Consider the following 25020-nt stretch of genomic DNA (forward strand, 5'->3'; position numbering starts at 1 on the left):
CCGAGAGGCCTATACACCACTTAAAACTACAAAACACCGGGTAAGTGGGACTTACATGATCTAGAGTCCTCACCGCAGTCGTGATTTTCTTTTTTTGGGGAGTATGACTGTACCTGGAGCTGGAAAACATAAATAAAATACAAAATGTAAAATAGATATCTATCTATCGCAGAATTTCTCTCTCTCTTTCTTTCAATTTTGCAAAATTTCAGAATTTTGACAAAATGTTCTGTTGGTCAAAAAACTAGCAGAATTTCCAGCCTGGCATGGAAGCTGCAATGGTATCAATAGCACTTTTCATTGGGGGTGGCCAAACTTGAACCCAGCTCCCGCAATAAGATTTAGGTTTGAAGTTGATTTAATACAAAAGTCTTGCCAGGGACGTAAACCCTTATGCTTCAGGACATAAGCCAACGGCTACCTAACAAAAGTCGGGAAGAAATTTCCCCTGTGGGCAGGTAATTCCACAGATGCCCACTGCAGAGCCTCATACACTTTCCTCTAGGTAACTGTTGGAGACAGGACATTAGAAAGATGCATCAATTTCTGTGTCCTATTGATGGCCCTGGGTTCCTGTGCAGAGTCTCATTTCAGGCAATGGCGTTCCAGACAGAGGCAAGGTTTTGCTTGTGTGGTACTCGGCACCTCGTGGAATCGAGGCTTTTTTGTAGTAAACATCCGGCAATAACCAAACTTTCCATTTAATGCTGCTACTTTCAGCTAGTGATCTCTTGTCAGGCACTGAACCCACTGCCCTTCCTGAGAGAATGGTTTTATGGGCATTGCTCCTTTTTCCTTGATGACTGTGTATATGGAGAATTGGTGGGTTAAGAGTTTCCTTATTGCATATTAATGCCCTTTAATGTGCTTTGAACCCTTTTATTTTAATTACGTTAGTCTCCAATCTATTTAAAGTTCCTGCAATCTGGTTACTCTGATTCAAATCAGATTTCTGATTCTCCACACTTAGCGGCTGTTTTTCCGCTTTGCTCGATGCTGGGTTGTTTTTACTGCAGAACTGTTATTGGCATTAATACCTTGCAGAGGGCAAACAGGAATGGCTCCCACAGAGTTTCTCCCCATCACCCTTCCCCCTCTCATCCAGGACCTGATTTTACTCCCATTAAACTAGAGCTGGTCAGGAAATGTTGTCTTTTCACCGGAGGGGGAAGACCATCAAAATGAAATTTTAATTTTTTTGATGAAAAACAAAATCAATGCAGACAGATTCTTTTTCTGCAGAAATGTCCACTGAAAATCGCTGCAACAAAAAAATTTCCAAACCAGTTCTATGCTCAGGTCAATGGCCAAACTCCCAGAGACTTCAGAGTGAAGCAGGGTTATGTTGTATATATTACTGCAGTACTTAGAGGTCCCAACCAAGAACAGGGCCCCATTGTGCCAAGTGCTGAACATACCCATGGTAAGAGACAGTCCCTACTCTGAAAAGCTTACAGTCTAAACAGACAAGCCAGACAAAGGCTGGGAGGAGAACCAGGATCAAGCCCAAGGCCAGTATTTATCACCCAAAATAATATAATAAATACCTAAAAGGGTGGTGGTGGTGGGGATAGTGAAGAAGGAGCTCCCTGGGAAAATCAGTACAGCTTTCCTGCATATTCCCTGTGGGACTACTGTGCATGCCCCAATCCCCTCAGCCTCTCGTCTGTTATTCATCTTCTTGTTGTCTAATTATCTCCATCCCCATGGAGACCACTAATACAGATGGCTGATCATCCCCGTCAATTATGAGGTAGATCCATGCAGAGAGAGGCCCTCAGCATTCAGTTTTTTTTTATTTTTGTCTTTAGATTTAAATAAACAATTAAATAAGCCCATGCAAAAAACCTTTTGATGCCCTAACAGTTAATATAAACCTAGTGCTTTTCATTAATAAATCTCAAAGCACTTTACAAAGCAGGGCAGTATCATTTAGCCCCATTATATAGATGGGGAAACTGAGGCATAGCATAGGGAAGTGACTTGACTTTAGTTACTGAGCCAAGAATGGTTTCAGAGTAACAGCCGTGTTAGTCTGTATTCGCAAAAAGAACAGGAGTACTTGTGGCACCTTAGAGACTAACCAATTTATTTGAGCATGAGCTCATGCTCAAATAAATTGGTTAGTCTCTAAGGTGCCACAAGTCCTCCTTTTCTTTGAGCCAAGAATATAATCCAGATTTCCTGAGTTCTTAGCCTGAGCCACCGCACCACAATGGACTTTCAATTACAAATGACGACCAGTAAAAAAACCAATCACACTTAAACGGGGCTAGATTTTCACAGCAGCTCATCTCCCATTTAGACACATCACTAAGGACCAGGTACTGAGGTCCCGAGCTGCTTCCATTTGTTATAATAATGGTATCTTATTTGTGTTATGGTAGAGCCTAGAGAGCCCAGCCCCATTACGCCAGGCACTGCACAAACCCATCATGACGAAATGGTCCTTGCTCCAAAGAGTTTATAATCCAGCTACACATAAATTTGAACAGGTTTAGTTAAAGTGGTGCAAGCCCTCACATGGTGAATTTTATTTTGGTTTGAGTGGCTTATTTTGGTGTAGCTTAGACTTTCTCCTAACTGATTTAAACTAATCTGAAATAACAGCGTTCACACAGCAGTTCGTACCTGTTCAAGTAAGTCACTTTAAATTCACACCTTTAGTTAAACAGTTGCAACTTTGCATATAGACAAAGGCTGTTCTTCACTTCAAAAAAGTGTGTGTTTTTACAGTGAGAAAGCTATCTCGCTGTACAACCTAGTGGAAACAAGACATAGGAGTTGTTACCTTGGTGTAGCTAGATGAGCTTAACTCCAGGTGAGAGGAATAGTATTGAACTTGAGTAGACACCAGAGCTGTGCAACTAATGGATTTTTCAGTTCAGTGGCAATTGGGAAAAACTGGTTTGTGACCAACTGAAAATGAAATTTTGGAAAAAACAAACAGGGTGAACCAAAAAGACAAGAAAATTGTTTTGGGTTGAACAAAATGTTTCTTTTCAACAAAACTGAAATGGTTTGTTTTGAATTGGATCACTTTAAAATGTTTCGGATTTTAAAAAATAATAAAAGTAAATACTATTTTTAAACGAACAAGTCATTTCAAACCAAAAAAAAATTGGGAATTTTTGTTTTGAAAATGTCGGGGGGGGGGGGACACACCACATTCCCTCCCCTCCCCCTGAAGTTTATTTTCAGCTGAAACAATTTGGCAAAATTAACATGAATTTAAAAAATATTTCGGTGCCAGTAAATCTTCATTTTTTTCTCACGAAAGAGTCTTGTACAAACATTTTTGCCCAACTCAGAGGTAAAAATTGCCTTTGCCTTATCTCCACTACAATTCTACATTGAGAGCGCTATCTCACAACTACTTTTTCAGTGAAGACACAGCCAAACCCTAAGTAAAAGACTAGGGACAACAGGAAGATCTAACAAACAGATGCGGGGGGAACACAAGGCAGCAGTGAGATAATTATGATCAGCGTGAAAAGCAGCAGTCACAGCATACCAGCTGCCTAACCACTGTCAAGTTTTTTTGTAGGCAGAGCAGAGGTGATTTGTAAGGGGAGATTTCCAAATAGCTCAGCGGAGCACTTCTGTAAACGTGAACAGTTAGTTTAGTATCTAAATGGAAGCAAACTCTTTGAAAATCGAGCTCATAACGAATTGACTCCGTCAGCCGATAAACCAAAGGAGCAAAACAGCCTCTTCAACCTCACCACCAGGAAAAACCTGACAAACTATTTGAAGTGCACAAAGACACCTGGGTACAGTCTAATGACACAGCTTTTGTTCTGTTTAAAGGTGGCTAATCTTTGAGAGCTGCTGTAAACTTCCTAAAGGTTAGCTAAAGATTGAGGGCTGTGTACACTGAATGGTTCCTGTTAGCATCTCTGCGTGAAATTAATATCACAACAAAGATTACAGGGCTGCTTTCAAATGACAACGAATTATATTTGGAGGCTGGAAATGGATGTGTGCTATTTCCATAGCATGCTGCTGCCTTGATGTTCTCCAAACAGTTAATTCTTAAAGTTCTGAGACTGCTTGAGGAAGCTTTTGTCTTATGCTTGGACCTGAACCTGCAAACCTTTACTCATATGAGTAGTGGAGATCCCCGGAAAAAGTCAAGGGTTATTTGCCTAAATAAGGATTTGCAGAATTGGGCCCCTAGTTTGCACGGCTCCTTGCTTAACATGCTGTTGTTTGTTTAGTTCCTGTGCAACAGAAGTTTCCTTAGCAACTGCCTTATTCTTTTTCAAGTCTTTGTTCGTGGCAGACATTGACGTCTGCTATGTTACAAGGGTGTTAAAAAGGATGGTACCCAATAAAAAAAATTATCAAAGATTGCCCAGTTTCCAAAGCAAATCTCATATCATCCACCTGGAACTTGCTGGCGGGGGCCTCTCTATTGAACAATACCGCATGCAGCCTTTAGCATTACCTAAGGGAGCATTTTCTGCTTCCCTCTCCAGCTTTCAAAGGTCAATAAGAAAACGTCTTGTCCTTGTCCTTTTCTCTATGTGCGTAACACCTCTCCCTGCCAGCCAGTGCAACAGGAACTTATTGTCCAGATATGAGCTCCAACAGTATGCAGAAAGAAAAGACAAATCTTTGTGGTTAAAGCAGTGGGCTGGGACTCAGGAGACGGGGGGCTCAATTCTCAGTTCTGCTACAGACTTCTTGGGTGACCCTGTGAAAGTCATTTAGGCCCAGATGCTCCAAAGGTATTTTGGGACCCAACTCCCACTGAAATCAATGTAAGTTCCCTCATCTGCAGAATGGAGACAACAATACTTCATTTGTCCTGTCTATTTATATTGTCAACTCTTCAGGGCAGAGACCATCTCTTAGGCTTTGTGTTCACAAGGTGTGTTGTTACCTTGTGTTAGGTCACAGCTAGTAAGCAACATGAGGTAAAATCCAAGTGAAGACAAGGCAGTTTGTAATAGTAATACACTAGTAGGCTGAGGTGAACGCCAGCCCATAGGGTTACTAACTACTAACTACTTCACTACTAACACGTGTGAAAACTACAGATTGGTTAGTTGGATATTACCATGTATTAGCTAACAAAAAGTAACATCACCTCTTTTGTCCTAATGCAGATGTGCCCTTACTGTGTGTTGTGTTCAGACAACTCCTAGCACCATCGGGTCTTGTTCTTGTGCCTTATCCACTAAACCATCCTTCCTTATATTGGGTTGGAACATCAAAAGACCCAGAATAGGAGGCTTCCAAATAGGACTTAAGCGATGCCCAGGTCTCATGCTGGTCCCTCCAGAACGTCCCTGGATTCTGCTTCCCACACCACAGCTTTTACAAATGCTCCATTGAAGAAGTTGTACAGCAGAACTCTGGTGCAGAAAGAGAAGCACCAATAATAAACTCAGTAACAGACGTTTCCCAGGGCTTTACTACCTGTCTCTCTTCACTCTGGTCAACGTCAGGGACGCAAGACTGAACCACCTTTCTGTTGTTAATATTTGTATCACTGAATTTACTAACCTTCCTTTGAAGCATGAGGTATTGGCAATAAGCAGCACAACAGATGGCTCAGTGCCCTGACCCAACGTGGTAAAATGTGTGGGACGTTAATGGGAGCCTGTGCACGTATCTGATGTCTATTCGAGTTCGTTGGAAATTGTTTCACCCCCCCCCATGCGAATTATGAATTTTTGTCAAAACACAAACAGGGTTTTTTTGATGGAAAAGGCATAATTTTCCATTTGCAACTAAAAATTTTGTAGAGGGTTTTCTGATGAAATTTTATTTTAGAGGAAAGCAGATACTTTCCATGAAACTTTCCATTGACTGGAAATCCCCATTTTCCATCACACAAAACAAAAACAACTTTCGACAGATAATTTTCTACTCGCCTTATTGCCCCTACTTTTCTGGGTTAGCCCATTACAGACGTGGGTACAACGGTCAAATCTAGATCCAGATTTGGACCCTGGACTCTATCCTCTCTCTTCCCATTTCCCCCTAAATTCTAGGGTGTTCAGATTCAGGGGTTTGGTTCAAGCTTATCTCTAACAACCATCTGATCCACAGGCCACTTGTACATCATTTCCTATTTTTAAGGGATTGATGCGGCTCTGATTGAATTCAATGAGAATTTTGCCATTGGCTTCAGCAGGTTAAGCCGTGATCAGCAGCAGATTCGTTGTGTGTTTTGCTGCTCATAACAACGGGTTTGGCCACATAGAGAAAGTGATTGAGAAACAGTCTCTGACGAATCATGAGAGCCCACTTTCTCCCCAGTACCCTTTGTGATTAACGACTGGAACCCACTCCAAAACCAACACCATCATCTTCGTTTCAAGCTCTTGAATATCAAACAGTATGAAACTAGAGGAGGATAGTGGTTATAACCTCAACTGAGGACAGCTTTGTTGGACGGAACTCACTATTGCATCTGGTTTTACCTTAGGCTGCAATTAGTTTAAAATGGGTGGTAACCACTAACACCATAACTACCAATATTCTCTGGTAATTCTTGACTGCTCAGTGTGCTTTTAGCATTTTCAATTACTTTTTAACAACGAATGAAAGAGTCAGAAAGAATCAAAGTGCATTTTACAAGCTCTGGTAAAATTGTATGGGCCAGATCCTCAGCGGGTATCACTCGCTGTGCAGTTTAAGTCAGCAGAGCTCTTCCAAGTTACACTAGCATGGATCTGGCTACATCTCTTCAAAAGAAGCGGGGGGAAAGTATGTTGCAATTGGAGTCTGCACTTGAAGGACAGATCCTTCCCTGCATAGAGGTGGCTTCATGCCACTTCCACAGTGCATATCTGTCCTAGAGCTGGCTTGACCTCATACCAGAGGAACTGTCCTGCATAGACTAAGCTATGCCACCCAACTCCATCTACCATACATGGCTAGGGAAAAGACTGAGACCCGGACATCCCCATAACCTGGCAATCACCAGATGTAGCAGGGGCTGTTGGCAGCTGGTGCAGCTTAAAGCAGTGGCCTCCAGGCTGTTCTAAATTGGTATAGACTGATCCGGGATTGAGGGACTGAAAGGCAGCCCCAGCTGAGCTACTCCTGAACTTCAGCTCAGAATCTGGGCTATAATATTAGATCATTTGTTCTAAATGCTCTGACGAAATAAAATACGATGGAAGCAGCGCATTAAGAGCTCCTGCCAATGCATGATAGTTCCCTAAAACTCAGTTTCCAATGTTTTTAGTGTAGTGTAGAATCAGGCAAATGGTGCAGAATTTAAAGGCTTCTGATTAGCCAGCACAGTGGTTTTCGTACTGACGGAGCAGTACTCACGTCAACAGGAAATAGCATGCGTGGGGTCGAGTAGAGGTAGGCGCTGGACTGGATGTCATTGAGAGCTGTGTTCTAATCCTGACTCTGCTACTAACCTCCCGCAAATAAAATAACCTTCTCCCTCACAAAGGGGGATCTGATACCCCTGAATGTTGGTGCTCAAGGCAGCTGCCCTGATCACACTCCCCTAAAACCATCCCAACTTGAGATTGCCATTCTTTATGCCTTTGTTTCTCCTCTCACCCCTTGCCTTATCCGTTTAGATTGTAAACCCTTCGGGGTCGGGACGGCCTCCTGCTGTGTGTGTGTGTGCACAGGTTCTAGCACAATGGGTCTGAAAATCTCAGCTGAGTCCAGTAGGCACCCTTATGATACGAAAAATAATGTTCACAATTTGCTCATTTACCCTGCTATCACCATCCCTCTAACTGAAAGGATGTGTGTAATTTAGTGACATCTAGAATGCAGCAGTCACAGGTGCATTACAAATTTTTGACAAGTAGTAAGTAGATTTGATAGCAGATGAATAGAAGATTGACACTGGTATGTGCCACCCCTATACTATTTTCACTTCCCAGTGGCAGCCTTTCTTTAGGCTGCAGTGGGGCTGGAGCACTAGACTGGGACTCAGAAGATTTAGATTCCATTCCCTGCACTGCCAATGGCTTGCTGGATGACCTGAAGCAAATCACTTCACCTCCCTGTGCCTCAGTGTCCCCCCTCTGTAAAATGGAGATAATAGCTCAGTAAAGCGCTCGGACCGCTACTGATGAAAAGTGTGATATAAGAGCTAGATATTCTTCATCAAGGGCTAAATTTCTAAATCAGTGTTCAAGGAATACATGGACAAACAACAAATTAAGGGATTTGCATGCATGGCTCTCATACCTTGAAAAGGAAAACCCTCAGAGTCAAAGCAGGATGTGGTTAGTAATGGACATCACACTTGTGTACATCTTGACTAGGCGCTTAATTGAACTTTTAACTGTCATTGAGGAAGCTAAGCTGCCCATGATAACGAATGCTGATTTCTTGTAAATTACGAGTGCCATTTGTGCTTACGCTGGTCAGTCCCTTACCCCTCATCACTTGCAGGATGCTCATAATCTTCCAGCCTGACATTCGCCTCTGGGAAGAGGGCCAGTCGTAGGTCTATAAACCATTTAAATTCACAGAATAAGTGAGAATTAATTGACACATAGGCTTTGTGCCAGCCCACTGCACAGAGTGAATTTCATCTTTTGCCATCACTAATACAGAAGTTGTAGCAAGGGGCAAATCGCTACAGTAACAGTAGGTTCACACAACCCTGGAGGACTGATTCTCCACTCTCTTACACCTTGTGTATTTATATCTGTGTATGGAGAGTGAAAAATGGGTGCAGAGCATTGCTATTGATAAGGCAGTGTTTTATGCTCATGTTGCACAAGTGTAAGTGACCATACAAGGCAGGGGAGAATCAGGCCGTTGGTGTGTCAAGTTAGGCACCGAGAAATCAAAGCATACAAAATCCAAGGCCGCCTGAAGAGGTTGGCATTAGCACACGAAGAGGCTGCAACATATCCCAATTCTGGGGTCCTAAAAATACCAGAGGAGAGAGCATTTACACGAGCTGTTATACATGTTCTGAAGCTGTAACCATGTATTGGGCAATAACATCCTAGGGAGTTTGTGGAGGCAGGGTGTGGCATCAGGGATGGGGGACTCAAAAGGCTGCTTCGGATAAGCCCCCAGAAGTTTTCATGTTTTTCACCACAGCTTGTTCCAAATTGCTGAACCTTTTGAGCGTCACGATTGGTTTTACTTTAGTGTTTTTGTCTCCTCTCCATGAATGAAGGATCCGAATGGTAAAATCTCAGCTGATTTTATCAGAGGACACCCAGATCCTGCAAATGCATGTGTGAATAACTTTATACACTGGGGTATGATCCAAAGCACTTGAAGTCAATGGATAGACTCCCACTGAAATTCAGTGGGCTCTGGATCTGATCCACTAGCAGTCCAATTAAGCTATTTTTCCCCCAGTGAAAATTGACATACATCCACATTACAGAAAAAAAGGGAAATGAACAATATTCTTCTCTGTCCGTCTTTCTTGATGGGAGAACTCACACAAATAATTCTTTGTAGGATTGGGGCAGACAGTCAGACAGAATTTCCCCCTTATCCTCTTTTCTATTTCATGCAATGAGAGCAAAAGTAAGAATATTTGTTTCTACTGCAAATTGCGGGGTGAAATTGTGAATCGCATTATTCAGTGAACTATTTAGGGAACTATAGGAAAGAATATTTAAAAAGTGACTCATTTTCAGCGTCTCCATTTTTAGTTACCTAAAACTAAGAGACTTTAAAGGAGCATGATTTTAAGCAAATAAAAATGCATCTCAAATTGATGCTACCACAATGCAAAATAAATAATAATAGTAATAATAAGTGAAGTATTTGAAAAAATGAGGAGCCCAGAATGCAAAGCTTGGGCACAGCATTTTAGTTTTTTCCGCATCTTACTAGACCCATGCCCTTAGCGAACATTTGCTGTGAAACATACACACTGGCAAGAATCCAAGCCTGGTTCTAATCTTCATATGGAATCTTGCCCCTCTTCCACTAAGGAGTATTTTATGGGAAGGTCCATTTGATTGTTTGAGAAGACATTTTAAAGGCCACATAAAAAGGCTATTAGAAAATTCACTATTTAGCTGGAATAATAAACATGACTTTAGGGAAAGGAGGGTAGTCATAAAAAGAAGTATCTAGCTGAAATGATTGACAGCTTGTATGTGGGGGGGGGTGCGCGCGGATGTCCATTATTGTATTTTTTTTGTTATTGGAGAGAAATTGTTAGCTGGAATAATTTGAGATGGAAATATTTTAGAAGCAGGATTTGTCTAGGCAGGATGTTTATAATGATTCAGGGGCATGTGAAAGCTCATGGGGACTGGTCTATGTATCGATCTATCTATCTGGCCTTTGCTGAATCATCTTCCTGTTCCCCCTCCACGTCTTCCCCTTGTTCATCCTCTCCCTGCTCTCCTTCAGCTCACAACTAAATAGCCTTTTCTCAGGCAGCAGAATTGGGTTGCCCCTCTTCCCACGTGCACTGGGGTTTTGCACTGCCAGTAGAACTGGGCAAAATGAACGGTGTGAAACCTTTATTTGATGTAAAATGCATATTTGACTTGACGGGAACAATTTGTGAATTTGGGGTTGAATTCACGGAATTGTTTCTGAAAAAAAAAAAAGTTTAGATTTTTGATTTGAAACACCTTTTTGCTCCAAATTTTACTGCAATGTTTAAATGTAAATTTCAAAAAAAAAAAAAAAGTTTAAAATCCTTAAAACAAAAAACAGGTCACCAGTTTTGAAAACATTTCATTTCAAGGCAACCCAATTTTGTTTTATTTTTTTCTCACTCCAGCCACAGAACCCCCAAATCAGTTGTTTGGTCAGGTCTCAGGGCCAGTAACCAGAGACCCACACGACGGCTCCATGCAGCCTCATCACCTTGTCAGGGCACTCCCTCTTTCCTTCTTTGCTCCTTCCCTCCTTTAACTCCTCCAGGACCCCTCTCCTCAATTACCTTTCTCCATTTGCTCTGACTGTCCCCATGCCCCCCCCCCATCCTCTTCTCCAACCACCCCTCCACTCAACCCTGCTCATTCTATCTCCCCTCCTTTGCACTGCCATCCCTCTCACACCCTATCTCATGCTCCCCCTCCTCTCTGCTTTCACCACTGTGCACGACACATGGATGCCTGGTGTCAACATGCATCAAGAGGAAGAAGCATCCAAATATACAAGCCCGACTGGACTTCCCAGCTCTGCCCGCTGGGAAAGTGCATCAGACATGTTGACTCAGCTCTCCCCTCCTCCCCCGGCTTTGCCTTTTCCAGGGAGCCTGGGAGCTTCAGTCAAGGCCAATTGTTTACAGGGTGAAGGAAACTCCAGCAAAGAACCGTGCCAGCAACTTGTTCCAATTAAAGTCTCACAGATTCGCTTTGGTTATTTCAATCCTCAATCCCAAATGGGGCAAGGCGGGGGGGCGGGGGGAGGGGAGGAAGAAGAGAGATTCAGCAATGCCTTGTTTTTATAGCTCTTGCATTCCGTTTTATTGGTCTTCACCCTCCCTCCCCCTGTCTCTCTAAATGCTGGGAGTTGTTTTAAAGACAGACTTGGTGCCATCCTTTGGGTCCTGACGTGGGTGAGGAGCAGGGCTGGGAAAGAGTAGTATTGGACGGTGGGGGGGGGGGGGGGAGGAGGGGAAGGGTCTCTGATTCAGCTGGCCAGGTCGGTGATTCATAGGTCTCCTGCCTTGTGAAAGGGCAATCCTTCGTGTGTTATCATTATTACTCATGGAATGAGTCTGTCTCATGGAAGCTATGAGAGACACAGAGAGAGGGGGACTTTCTCTCAAAGCTGAGAGGGCAGAGGAAAGACGACATCAGTCATGACGGGGAACCTCACAGTGTGGTCACCTCCAAAAATAGCCCTCCCATCTCTGCCTATCTGGGACCGAATAAGCCCAGGTCAGTACGTAAGGGGGCTTCTGAAGAGAATAGGAGCTGCGTGCACATATTGCCCAGCATGGTTTGGTCTTGGGTTTTCATAGAAACAAATGGCAACATTGAACCCCTGGTGCTGAAGGCTGTTGGGGGAGGAGAAAAGGTTCTTAGGGCCTTTGCTGACCCTCTCAGATTGAAGGGGGGTGCTCCATTACTGAGACATAAGGCAAGGCCTTTTTCTTTTTTCACTCGTACCAGTTCTAATCCACTATCACAGCACTGGCCTCAGTGCAATGACTGCTGACCAGAGCTGGGCAAATACTAGAGTTTCTGGTGTGCTGGGCAATTCTGGAAAAAAACAAAACCATATTGTTTCAAGTCAAATTGAACATGGATTTTTCCTAAATTTGTGGTGAACCAAATAATTGAAAAAAATTAATTAATTTCAGGTCAAAAACCCATTTTTTTCCCAACCTGCAAGGAAATGTTCTGTTCAGACTTGAAGCATTTTGGATGTTTTAAAATAAATTTGAAGGCAACTTCAAAACAAAAAGTCATTGCGACCAGAACGAGCCAAATGTTCTGTTTCCAAAATGTCAGAACAAAGTGTTTGACTTTTGGGGTTTTTTTTTTTTTTTTTTTTAAATGCAAATCAATTCAGCAAAACTGGCAAGAATTCGCAAAATGTTTTGCTGTGGCTAAATATACACATTTTTCCTCAGGAAAAAAGTTTTGTCCAAAATTTTTACACAGCTCAACTCCTAGCTGACCTCGGTTTAAATGCAAACAAAGTCAGGCCCTAAGCTTTGGGATGTGTTTGCTATAGAGGTCAAAGCCTGAAGGGTCATAATACTAGATTCCCTAGGAACAATTCTTCAGTGCAGTTGAGCTCTGCTCAACTGTGGATGCACAGTGGCAGCTAAGCTGGCTTTCCTTCACTTGTGCTCCAGTCCCTACATTGGGACCATTTGAGGGCTTTCTGGAGACTGCTGGAGGCTGATGTGCAGATTAGGACAGCCTTAGCATTGCCTCAGCTTGTGCCCAGATGTCTATAGCGCTAAGGGGTCATTGCGGTAGCTGGGCATAGATGGAATTCAGCAGTGCTTCCACCGTGACCCTTTCCCACAGCCATACCCCTTCTTCCCATACCCGGCTCCTGTCCCTGACCGCACCCCCTACCCACCAGGAGGAACAGTGAAGTTACAATGATGGCAATGAAATGAGACTTGGACCCATACCAGTCTGCTTGTGGTGAACATGAAAGACCCTGTGGGGCACTTTTTATAAAAGCTAGGGGTTTGCCCCAATGGCTTTGGGCCATAACTCTTTCCTTCCACAGTCAGAGTGTCAGGCCCCTGATACCCTGAGGCAGAGGTTACTTTTTCACTAAAATCCAAGAGGTGCTTGCATCTCAGGTTGACATACCTACGCTAGCGTGGCTAAATCTAGCAGAGTAGTTGTAGCAGCATAACCCTGGGTACCCGTTTGTGTTGCTAAAGCCTGCAGCGCTGCATCTACATGGCAATTTTTAGCCATACCTCTACCAGAGCTGCAATCGCACCGCGGACTGCAGCATAAACAGACCCTCAGAGGGGGCTGCATTTCAATGGTGCTGTCTGTCTAATGCTCAGAAAGTGATTTGGAATGAGAACCTCCATATAAATGGAAGAGAATATTGCTGATGTATTAAGGGCATTGGATGACACCAGGTACCCGCGATTCATTTATAAATCAGCCATAAATATGCGCTTTACCTCCCAGGCACTTTGGTCGTTTTATTCTTAAAGAAAAAAAAATAATTAATGCTGCCATAAAATTAGTAGAAAGGGAAATTGTAGCCCAATCCAGACCCAAAGTCTTTGTGCAGAGCAAAACACACCCAATTATCTCAGAGGCTGACCCTCCCCTTGGAGCTTTGCAATTCATGGGAAGCAGGAGGAGCACTATAAATCTGAGAGAGTTAGCATGGGATTAAATCAAATTATACGGCTGAAAAAGCCTTGAAGAGAGAGATTCTGAACCATACAATGATTTATTAGCTTGGGGATGAAGGGGGGCGGGGGGAAATGTTCCAATTCTTCCCTTGATACGCAGCCTAACTCCCATTGAAGTTGTATGCATCCATCAGCCCTCGAACATGGTGAAATTGTGTTCAGAGCAGAGTGGGGTTGCACAAACCATCCACAGTCATTTTAGGCATGGGGCTATATTCTGGCTCTTTTAAGCTGAGCCATGAAGAGGGAAGAGATCCGAGCAAGTCAGATGAAAGCAGAAGGGGTGCACTTTGTAGTTCCCTCTATGTCTGATCGTAAGGGAATAGCATTTGCTGCCTCTGACTGCAGCAGATTCAGACTCCCGTTGGTTTTGTCTACATTAGGAAAAGTGGCTGTGCGCTCGGGTCAGGCTTTGAGCTAAACCCAACCATTTTTCCTAACCCAGATGCAGGGAAACTTCTTTACCTTGAGTTTAGCAGGCTGAGTTTTAGCCGAGGCACCTTCACTAACCTCCCTCGGGGCTGAACCATCTGTGCTGAATGCCTCAGGAGGTGCCATCCAGAATCTAGCCCTACGCTAATATCCTGATCCTGCAGGGTGCTGAGCACCCACAACCCCTATATATTAAATCAGTGGGAGATGAGGATACTCAGGATCAACCTGCAATGCAGAGCACATTGGAGGATCAAGCTCTAAATCCCCAGACTTGATCTTAACGTTTCTAATTTCTTTCATATGAAATATCAGGGTTTTTTTAAATCCTTTAAACACAGCCTGCCTGTCAGTGCCTGTCTCACTAAAAATATATTAAATGGGAAATGAACTTGCGAGATGATTCTCATGTTGTTATAAGCTTAGATAATCAAAGCTAAACTAGCTAATATTGCAGATGAATTTTCTGAGTAGATTTTTTAGATGGAATATGTGGTTTTAATATAGACACATACAATTAAGTAATTCTTGGCCTCATAAAATTTTAAAAATGTGACCTTATTAATTCTGGGTTTTCTTTTCCTAGAATCAGAGAAATGTGGGCCTAGCCTCACTATGCTGAGGCAGAACTGCCTAAACCTAGACAATCCCCGTTTGTCCAACCTGTTCTTAAGAACCTCAAATGACGTGGATTCCACAACCTCCCTTGGAAGCCTATTCCAGTGCTTAACTCTCCTCATAGTTAGAAAGGTTTTCCTAATCTCTATCCTAAATCTGCTTTGCTGCCAATTAAGCAAGCAGTTTACTTCTTTGTCCTGCCTTCAGTCGACATGGAGAACAACTGTTCACCGTCCTCTTTATAAAAGCCCTCAACACAGTTGAAGACATAAGCAAATGGTTTTGTTTGTTTGGGTTTTTTTGGGGGGGGCGCGCGGGGGAGAGAAAGGTGGCACTAAGCCACCTCTCTGCAGCTCCTGCCCTAGGCTGACCTTAGAACATCCTAGGGGCTACTCTAAATTATGCTGGATACATCTGTCCCTCAGGGACAGCTTTGCAGACCTAGGATCAGACACAGCACACACACAGCTTGACCCATCCCCATTCCTCTCTGCCCCCCTGCTATGCCCCCACCCCAGTAATTTCTGCTCCTGACATTACACTGGCTCTGTACTGCATGCTGACTCCCCTTCCTCACGGGGAAGCCTCAGCTCTTACTTAAGGGATGTTTTCTGATTTCTTTGCCCTTCCCTCAGCAAGGCAAAATGGCAAGCCCAGGAGCCCAGGATCTGGCCCGGAGAATATACATCATGCACACAATGAGTTCAAAGAAGATAGCCTGCAAACACGAAAAGCTAGCAAACTGATCCCCATGCAAACCAATTCACAAATAGTTTATTACTACTAGCTCAGAAAGATGGTTCTTGCAACAGCCAGTTTTATCTAAATGCTAGCATGGTTCTTTGGGACACACTAGAAAAAGCGGTCCAAAAATATTTTGTAGGGAAAAAAGAAAAGCATTTAATCTTTTATAAAACCCTAACTGCACCTCAAAATTACATAGTCCTATCTCAACAAGGCCTCACATTTTTTTACATTTCATCTACTTTCAATTAAAGGAGCTTAAGATATTTTAAGGATGCACGTTACCCTTATCCTAAATGTCTGTAATTGGTTTTCAGAAAAATACTTGCGATTCCTCAGCAGTTCGGCATATAATCACCAGTCTGAAGGAAAACTGAGAGTTTAATTGCTTTGTAAGACAGCAACATACAAAAGAAAGAGAAAAGAAAGAAAACCAGAAACCATTTGGAATGAATTAAACTCTGGCATGATGGAAGATATTCCATTAAATTAACCTGGGAACCAAAAGCAGCAACTACTGATGTGCTGTGTTACTGAACCTGAAAATCTAGTTTGCTCATGAACCACTGTAAAATACCACCGTCCCCATCATAAGACGTTCATGTACTTGAGAGAAAGTAAATCGGGTGGTTAAATCCTAGGTCTCCACACCAGGAGTTCTGGGCAAGCCTCCTGGCTCTTCCGCTTACTTCAATTCTCGGTACCTCGGTTTCTTCATCTGGTAAATGCAGCTAATAATTAGAGCTGGTGGCTATTTTTGCATTTAAATATGAAGTGTTTTTCCTGTGCCAAAACAGACATTTTCTGGTACAATTGTTTATTTTGACAACATTTTCCCCTGTGTGTTGATGGACAAAATGGGAAACCAAAAACTGAAATTTATTTTTTGTAAACATTTTTGGTCCTGAAAAAACAAACCAACCCCTTTCAAAGACAAAAAAAAAAAAAAAAAAAAAAAAAAGGGATGGGGTGGGGAATTGGTAAAACTTTTAGAATTTTCTTTGTTATTTAAATCCCAAACTGACTTCTTCACATTTTGGATTTTAAAGAAAACCCTGAAAAATTGGCCCAGGAAATGACAACACTAAATAAATAAATAATAATAATAAAATTTCTTTTGAGTTTCCCAGGAAAAACAATTGGCATTTTTCAACCAGCTCTACTAATACTGCTTACCAAAACCCAGAAGCACTGCGAGGCTTAACTCCTTAAATGCTTCGAGATCCAAGAAAATGTACCAGTAAGGTACAAAATAAATGAATGAACTTGAGTTTAAAAATGCAGCAAGTTTAAAACAAGAGCTGGAGCTCTAAGCAATGAGATTACAGAATCATGTGATGCTTTTGTTGAGGGAAGGTGACCAAAAGGCAGGATAAAACAGAGAGAGTCTTGATTCTCTGTTGCCTTGCACTTTGTGCAATCCGTTAGCTCAGTGCAAAGTGAACGTGAAGAGGGTGTAATATGCTTCCAAATCAAGAAGGCAGAATTTTGTACTCCTTTTGCACTGGTGTAAATAACTCAAAGTGCAGGACAGTGGAGAATTTGGCCTGCGAACTTCTGTTCTTCTCCAGTTTTGCAGATGCTGCTGGCTCATTTAGGGCCTGAACCAAAGTCCATGGACATCAGTGGAAACACTTTTACTGACTTCAGTGGGCTTTTCAGCATGCAGACTTCTGGGTTTTTATCCTATTCCATCTTTTTGAAGTTGTCTCATCGCTCCCCAGAACACATCTCAAACCCTGGATTCTGCAAGTCCTCGCACGGTACGCAGTCTGGATTGTAAGAATGTTGTGTTCCGGTATCAGTGTGGCCACCAAAAAGCTTAAACATTAGGTATAGCCCCCAGAACGGAGGGCATGTGTACACAACAGCTGCTGGGAATGCGCAGCTACAGCCCTTGTCTACACCAGAGGTTAGCTCAGTTTATCTACAGCACTCAGGGTGCAAAATTTTTCAAAGCCCAGAGTGATGTATCCAGGTTGATCTAATTTTTAAGTGTAGACCAGGCCTCAGTTATGCTCAAGGCTCTTAGAGCAGTTGCTGCTTTACTTTCAAGAGTACAGGGTAAAAAACAGTCATGGAGTGGGCATGTCCAAAGAGGTATGGGCTTAAGCCTGGCCCTCATCATGATAACGAGGTATGGGCTTCACGCCGGATACAAGGCAACAGTAACATGGCAACCACACAGCAGCATTTTCATTAGTTCAGGATCACATCCCCACATGTTCTTTGTCACACTCATCCCTTCATCCTTTACACTCACACAGGCTACAGTCGACACCTGCCGGTGCTATTATGGATCGCGCAGTTGAGTCATCTTGCACTTGCTAATAGGCCAACGGCCCAATACCTCCTCTTTTGTGCAGAGAGGGGGGAAAAAAAATCACCTTCAGATATTATAGGGAGAGTCACTGGTTAACTCGCCCTTAACCCAGTGAGTCTACTTGTCCTTCCTGACTTTGCGGTGAACCTCATCTTCTCAAGTTCTGGATATTTACAAAATGGATGAGGTGTATTTTTAAGCTGGCTATTAGGAGCCACCATGCCAAAAAGCACCCTGGAAGGATATTATTATGGTTAAGGCACTTGACTGGAACTCAGGAGATTTTGGTTCAACATGGCAACAGACACCCTGCGTGATGCTGGGCAGGTCCCTCCTGTAAATTGAGGCTAATGATAATGCCTCTCCCTCACCTTTGTCTGTCCCATCTATGTAGACTATGAGCTCGTTGGGGGGCAAGGACTGTTTCTCGCTATGTGTGTTCACAGCACTTAGCACAATATGCCCTGGTCTTGGGTGGGGCCTCTAGGTGCTGCAATAATAGATATAATAATGTGGATAATTCTGCTGTAAGGGACTCGCATTATATCATCCCATCTTCTGTAGAAACTGCCTTTTTAATTTTAAAGGTACACAGTAAGGTCCCGGAGCTCTGCTTAAGTCTGCTATATCAACCGAGAAAGCCTTTATTTAATAATGGATCTTAAGAAACACTAATAAAGGGGCATTTAAAAGTCACACTGTCACAGTTTAGCAGGCTAGAAATTGCTCTTAAGCCTTTTTCCCGTACAGCTGTTGGCAGCGTAATTGATAAACATCCTTCTGACGCTTTCAGTGTCTTCATTTTGAATAGCATGAGTAAATACCGCTGTGAGCTAAATTAGTGAGGAGTTAATTTCTATGAAGCACAGGAAGTTCTATATCACAGCAGCTTATTACTTTCCTGTACTTTTATGAACTGTTGGACAGCTTTGCCAACATCCATTTAAAGAAACAAAAGATGCTTCTCTCTCCAAAAATGATGCCGAAAGCCCTCATTGCTTGCCTGAAGAGAATCTAACTGTCAACAGAATAAAGAAAGTTTAAAACTTTCTATATGTAACTCACAAGACCTCAGTTTCATAAAGCCCCGCATCTCCCTCATCAAGGAAGTATTACTAACCCTAGTCTACAGGTGGGCTAAACAGAGACACTCACAGATTAAGCCACTTGGCCAAGGTCACACAAATCTTTTAGGTCTAGACTTCCATGGTTTTGCGCTCCCACTGTGAAATTCGCAGTGTGTAGCGGATCAACACAAAGACTATACATCACTTAAGCACTATTAGGATATCATCCTGGTTCCAGATCGGTGCACAGGAGTGAATTTGACCTCCTGTCTTTTCCTGTAAAATCACCAATTAAACTGCTTCTCTGCCCAGCTATGCTACTGACCTGCCATAAAAACTTGGGCCAGCCATAGCCCCGCTACCCCATACCTCAGTTTCCCCATTTATATAATGTGTATAATTCCTACCTTAAAGCATTTTGATATCTATTGGTGAAAAGCCTTGCATAAGAGCTATGTATTGTTAATGTTAATTTGTTTTGCTCCTTGAGGCCCATGCCCCATTGTACTAAGTAATGAATAAACATATTGTTATTTATTCAGAGTGGAGTCTTGGTTCATGACTGGGGCCAATAGGTGCTATCACAGTTCAAATAAGTCATAGTAATAATTAGTCAAAAGACTCTCCAGACTAGGCAATGATATAACAGTTTTTTTTTGTTTGTTTGTTTGTTTTTTTTACACACACACACACACACAGAGTCTCCAATGTGCACCACAGAATCTAAAGCCTGTTTCAGTAGAACCAGAGTTATTAATGTCTGGGTGATGGTCTTTAACTGAACAATGTTAAATACCTGGAAATTACTGTAATAATCATTGCAGGCCCAAGAATGAGGATACGTGGATCACTGTATCTGAAACCCGTTCAGTAACATTCACGGCTCAGTAATAAAGATGTGTGACTGCCCAAGCTGGTTAGATTCAAGGAGTTTCACAGTGACTCATTCTTAGCTTCTCCTGATTTGCGTTAATAGAATGATGACCTTGATGGACAACTCACTGTTGAGTATTAGGGCAGGTCGAATGCCTGGTGTCTGAATGTCTTTAGTGGAACAGGCTTCTGGTGACTAAATCTTTGTACCAGGTTGTATAACCAGTCGTTAGAAAGAGTGGTTAGAATCCTGCAGTCTTTACTTAGGCAAAACTCCTCTTTGAAGCAGTCATCAGTAATATTGGGGTTTATTTTTCAAACAAACGAATAAGCCCCACATTCTCGCCCCACTCAAATTTTGTTGCTTTCCAGGCCTGCAACCTGATGTGACTGAAAATCCAGTCAAGACCCTAAGCATGAGGGAGACAAGTCATAGAAAAATCTACACACTGAGCTTCCTCTAAGAAGGGTTAGTTTTGAGTTTAAGGCAGTGGATTGGGATTCAGAAGATCCAGGTTATCTTCCTGGCTCTGCCACACGCTCCGTGGGGGACCTTAGGCAAGCCACTTAATCTCTTAATAAAAATATTTATACCCCCACATACAAGCATGCACATGCCTCAGTTCCCCATCTTTACAACAAGGGTGATAGTTTCCCCTTTCGCCTACTGTTTGTTTGATGTGTCTATTTAGAATCAAAGCCCTTCAGGGCATGGACTGTCTCATACTATGTGTACGTACAGGGCCTGGCACAATGAAGCCCTGGTCTTGATTGTGGCCTCGGGATGCAGCCACACTACAACTAATAAGTCAGTAACATACTTACTGTAACCATATCACACAATTGTTCTATAAAGGGTTAACCTTCAAATCAAGTTTAGTTCCTGTAACCAGAAACACAAACACATGTACGCAAATAAACTTGTTATTTCCAGTGAAATTTGACATCCTCATACATCCTACGGCCATCATGTGCATTTTATTGAAAGACAGATGCTATTTGCTGGGCTTTCCCCCCCATGAGAAATAGGCATATTGATCTAATCTAAGGGTTATGAAAAAAAAAAATACTCACATCGGTTCATAAGTTTACAGAAGAGAAAGGAAATAAAATGTAAGCCTGGATTTGAAGAACATTTAAGCTATATGGCAGCTACAGTACATGCAAATGCAAAGAGTAATAGCTATCTGTCCAGTTTAATTAAGCGTGTGGCAGCAGAAGAGAGAAATGGGAGCCATATGAAGGTATGCATGGTTATATATGTGAGTGCATGTATAGTATGTATATATTTATGTTTTGGGGTGTGTGTATGGATGTGCATATGTACACACATCCACATGTAAATACACCCACCCACCCCCATACAAGTATATCCACCATACATTTTACCCCCAGTTCACACAGAGACAGGGATGTGTGCGAGCTTGTTTGTGGGGTTATAAATATTTTATATAGAGAGAGGGAGCTTGTGAATATACCTGCATATTTATATACACACGAGTGCATATTTTATACATGTATGTGAGAAAGCTCTCTCTCTTTTTAAAACATGAAAGGACAAGTTTTCTCACATGCTCTTCACGCCACATGAGCTGCCAAAAATGACAGTCATCCACTCAGCAGTGTGTCCAAGGCGCTATTTGAGATATTTTTCTTAACCACAAAGTAAGTGGATTACTAACCAAAACATCCCAACTCCTGCCAAAGCACATTTAAAAAAAGAACACAAAATGAAAAATTTAATAAGTTTAACCTGTGGATTAATAACACAAAAAGAAGGAGGATGGGATGAACGGAGATGGAGAAGTTATTCTGGAGTTTAGAGCACAGGCCTACCTAGATATCAGGAAACCTAAGTTCTAGGTAATGGATCCGCCAGAAACATCTTAAACAGCCCCTTAAACTCGGTGTGCCTCAGTTTTCCTATCTCTAAAATGGGAATATTACTACTTATGTATCTCACAGGGGCATTGTGAGTCTTAATTTGTTTGTAAAGGGCTCGGACATGCTCAGAATTTAAACTAAGCTCTTCAGGGCAGGGACCATTACTACTTTGGTTACCATTACTACTACAGTGGCTTGCACAATGGGGCCTCCATCTTGGTTGGACCCTAGGCACAAGCATAATAAACATGATGAAGAAAAGAAGGAATGTGTTTTGGGACGCAAAGAATTAACATTAAATAATACTACTAGCCAGATCCTCAGCTGGTATAAATCCACTTTTTACTGATGTCAATAGATCTATGACAATTTTCATGAGCTGAGGATCTGCCACTCCATCTTTCTTTTTTTTTTTTTTTTAAAAAAGAGATTTTGATACTTTTGCTCATAGCAGCTAGTACCTTACCTCAGGCGCAGTTCCACTGATTCTAATGTTACGACGTGCAGCGTAATTGACCATACCAGGGGTTCTCAAACTGGGGGTCGGGAGGTTATTACATGGGGGGTTGCGAGCTGTCAGCCTCCATCCCAAACCCTGCATTGCCTCCAGCATTTGTATTGGTGTTAAATATATAAAAAAGTATTTTTAAAATTTATTGGGGGGTGGGTGTCGCACTCAGAGGCTCACTATGCGAAAGGGGTCACCAATACAAAAGTTTGAGAATCACTGGACTAAACAATGTGAGTAGGTGAAACAGAATATGACTGTTGGATAGTATACCACATATCTGGAAATGCGTTCAGGTTATTTGGTTCATATCCTATACCTTAATTATAATTATAATTAACCTGGCCATCATGATTTCTCCATGCTAGTTCCTTAAATAGTTTGAGTTACTTTAAGCAAAAAACACGGCCACGTATGTTTTTAAATGAAAAGATACTTGAAACTATATACCCCCTCAATTGGGCTTGGTTGGGGTCTCGCTTAGACCTGTGTTAACCCAAAATAATTCCAGTGGAGTTAAAATGGTGTGAGATCAGAAGCAGGCTTAGACACCTAACATTTCCATACTGTCACATGGACTGATGACCTAAAAGGCCCTTTCCCCATCTCTGACATCTACAATCCTCTGACATTTAAACAAAAAAACACACTCATCCCATGGCTTCAGTTGCAGAGAACTGGAATCCTGCCATTCACAATATTGTGCTCATCTTTCCACTGACATGGCAAAAAATGCATGCACCCTGGAAAGACAATAGCATGATAACTCCATGGAGCTAACCAACAGGAAAAATTGACATGCATCCATTCCAAATGGCCAATAACATGAAGATTTTACATCTGTTTAGGTTACAGCTCAGAGCTAGAGCTAGTTGGGAATTTTTCAATGACACTTTTTCCTCATCTGAAAATGGTGGCTCATGAAAACCAAATGTGTTCATGGGAAAGGCTTGGTTTCAACAACTTTCCCATTTTCAAAAAGAAAAATGAAACCAGTTTCAAAATTACTGAAATGCCCCCTTTTGACATTTTTGAGATGTAAAGATCAATTTTTGTCAAAATGATTTTGTTTAAAAATGTAAGTTATTTTATGCTAAAAAAATGAAACAAAGATCAAAATGGAAACAACGCTTTGAAATGATTGATCTGATCTGAAGATGGGTTTTGGTGGTGTTTTGTTTTGTTTTTTTTAAAAAGGTTTTGGGTTCACAAAATTTAAAGGTTTCAACTTTTCATTCTAAATTCAGGACTTGAAAAAGTTTTAAATCTCAAAAATTCACAAGGCTGTGTGTGTGTGTGGGTGGGTGGGTGGGGGGGTGGAGAATGTTTCCTGCCCACCTCTCATAATCACAACATAATGATCACTCAGTCTGTGGGATGACTGTGCAACCAAGATTACAGAAAAGGGAATGAGACAGAGAAATTTTACACTAACCCTATTCCAACCATACATACTGGCACAATATTGGTGTAATGGATTAGTGAATCAAGCCCACATGGTTTTACCATGTTCTCGGCCTGCCTATCTGCTCTTTAGTCTCGTCTTTCCTCTCCTCCCGCCCTCCAAGATCTAATACTCTCATCATTACTTCTGTTTATAAAGTTTAGCTCATCCAATCAAGGAACAGAAACCATACATGACAAAGTGCTAGCAGCCTAGAGCTGACCCAGCACCCTGGCCCTTAGATACTGCTAGCTATTCCCCCTGGAGTGGAGTTAATTGGGGTGTGTGCTCAATGGCTTAATTAGGCAGGAGGCTGGCAAGCTAATGATAGCAATCAACCCATCAGCTGGGGATAAATAAAGGCCATGAAGAAAGTGCAAGCGGGGAGGGGGAAGACAGGATCTCAGGATGGTGAGATCTGACCCTCTCCCTTTATGGAGAATGGGATAAGGGGGGAGTTCACTTCCAATTGCACATTGCTGCACTATGACAGGTTTCAGAGGAACAGCCGTGTTAGTCTGTATTCGCAAAAAGAAAAGGAGTACTTGTGGCACCTTAGAGACTAACCAATTTATTTGAGCATGAGCTTTCGTGAGCTACAGCTCACTTCATCAGCTGTAGCTCACGAAAGCTCATGCTCAAATAAATTGGTTAGTCTCTAAGGTGCCACAAGTCCTCCTTTTCTTATTGCTGCACTAGCGTGTACTGGTGGAGAGGACCCAACACACACCACACTGGTGCTTATACGCTTGGAAGCATCCAGCCTGTTTGTGGTGGTCCACAGGGGTGGAGATGAGAGCCTGTTACACCACACCATGCGACTGAGGTGTTCATTTCTACAGGTAGCATACTGAGTTCCCTGGATCCAAGGAGTATAATCAATCTCTTCATCCAACAATGAAGAGCAATGAACAAAATCATAAAAACATATAGGAACAGTTCCTCAGCTGGTGTACGTAACATAGTTCCATTCAATCCATTGCTCCATTGACTTCCATAGGGTTATGTAGATTTACTCCAGCTGCGGGTTTGGACCATAATTTGTTTGTGAACAATTCAGGAGTACAAAAAGGAAAAAGAGAAAACAAACCAACAAGCTCCGCCAAACCTGACAAGTAAAATTGTTCTCAAATAGTTTGGTCTGATTTATTCCCGAGACTCTTGCTGACAAAAGGTTTCTAGCCAATATATTTTAATTTCGCTCTTCGTTGCGCCACTGGATAGGACTGTGTTCCAAGGAGTACAGGGTGCATTCTCCATAGCTCATAGCATTGGAAAGGCCACAGGGCCAGATTTACAAAGGCACCTAAAGATGCAGATAGTTTCCCAGTGGGA

General features: G+C 42.3%; 1 protein-coding gene across 2 annotated transcripts in view; it reads right to left on the reverse strand.

Moving 5' to 3' along the window:
- Positions 1-25020, reverse strand: part of STC1 (stanniocalcin 1) — a 194966-nt gene that overhangs the window by 63107 nt on the left and 106839 nt on the right. For both annotated transcript variants that reach the window (XM_048829115.2, XM_075123461.1), the window contains exon 2: positions 56-119. The gene's annotated coding sequence lies outside the window, so the exon portion shown is untranslated. The remainder of the gene's footprint in view (positions 1-55; positions 120-25020) is intronic.

The sequence above is a fragment of the Caretta caretta genome, chromosome 26, assembly GCF_965140235.1.
Source record: "Caretta caretta isolate rCarCar2 chromosome 26, rCarCar1.hap1, whole genome shotgun sequence".
Lineage (NCBI taxonomy): Eukaryota > Metazoa > Chordata > Testudines > Cheloniidae > Caretta > Caretta caretta.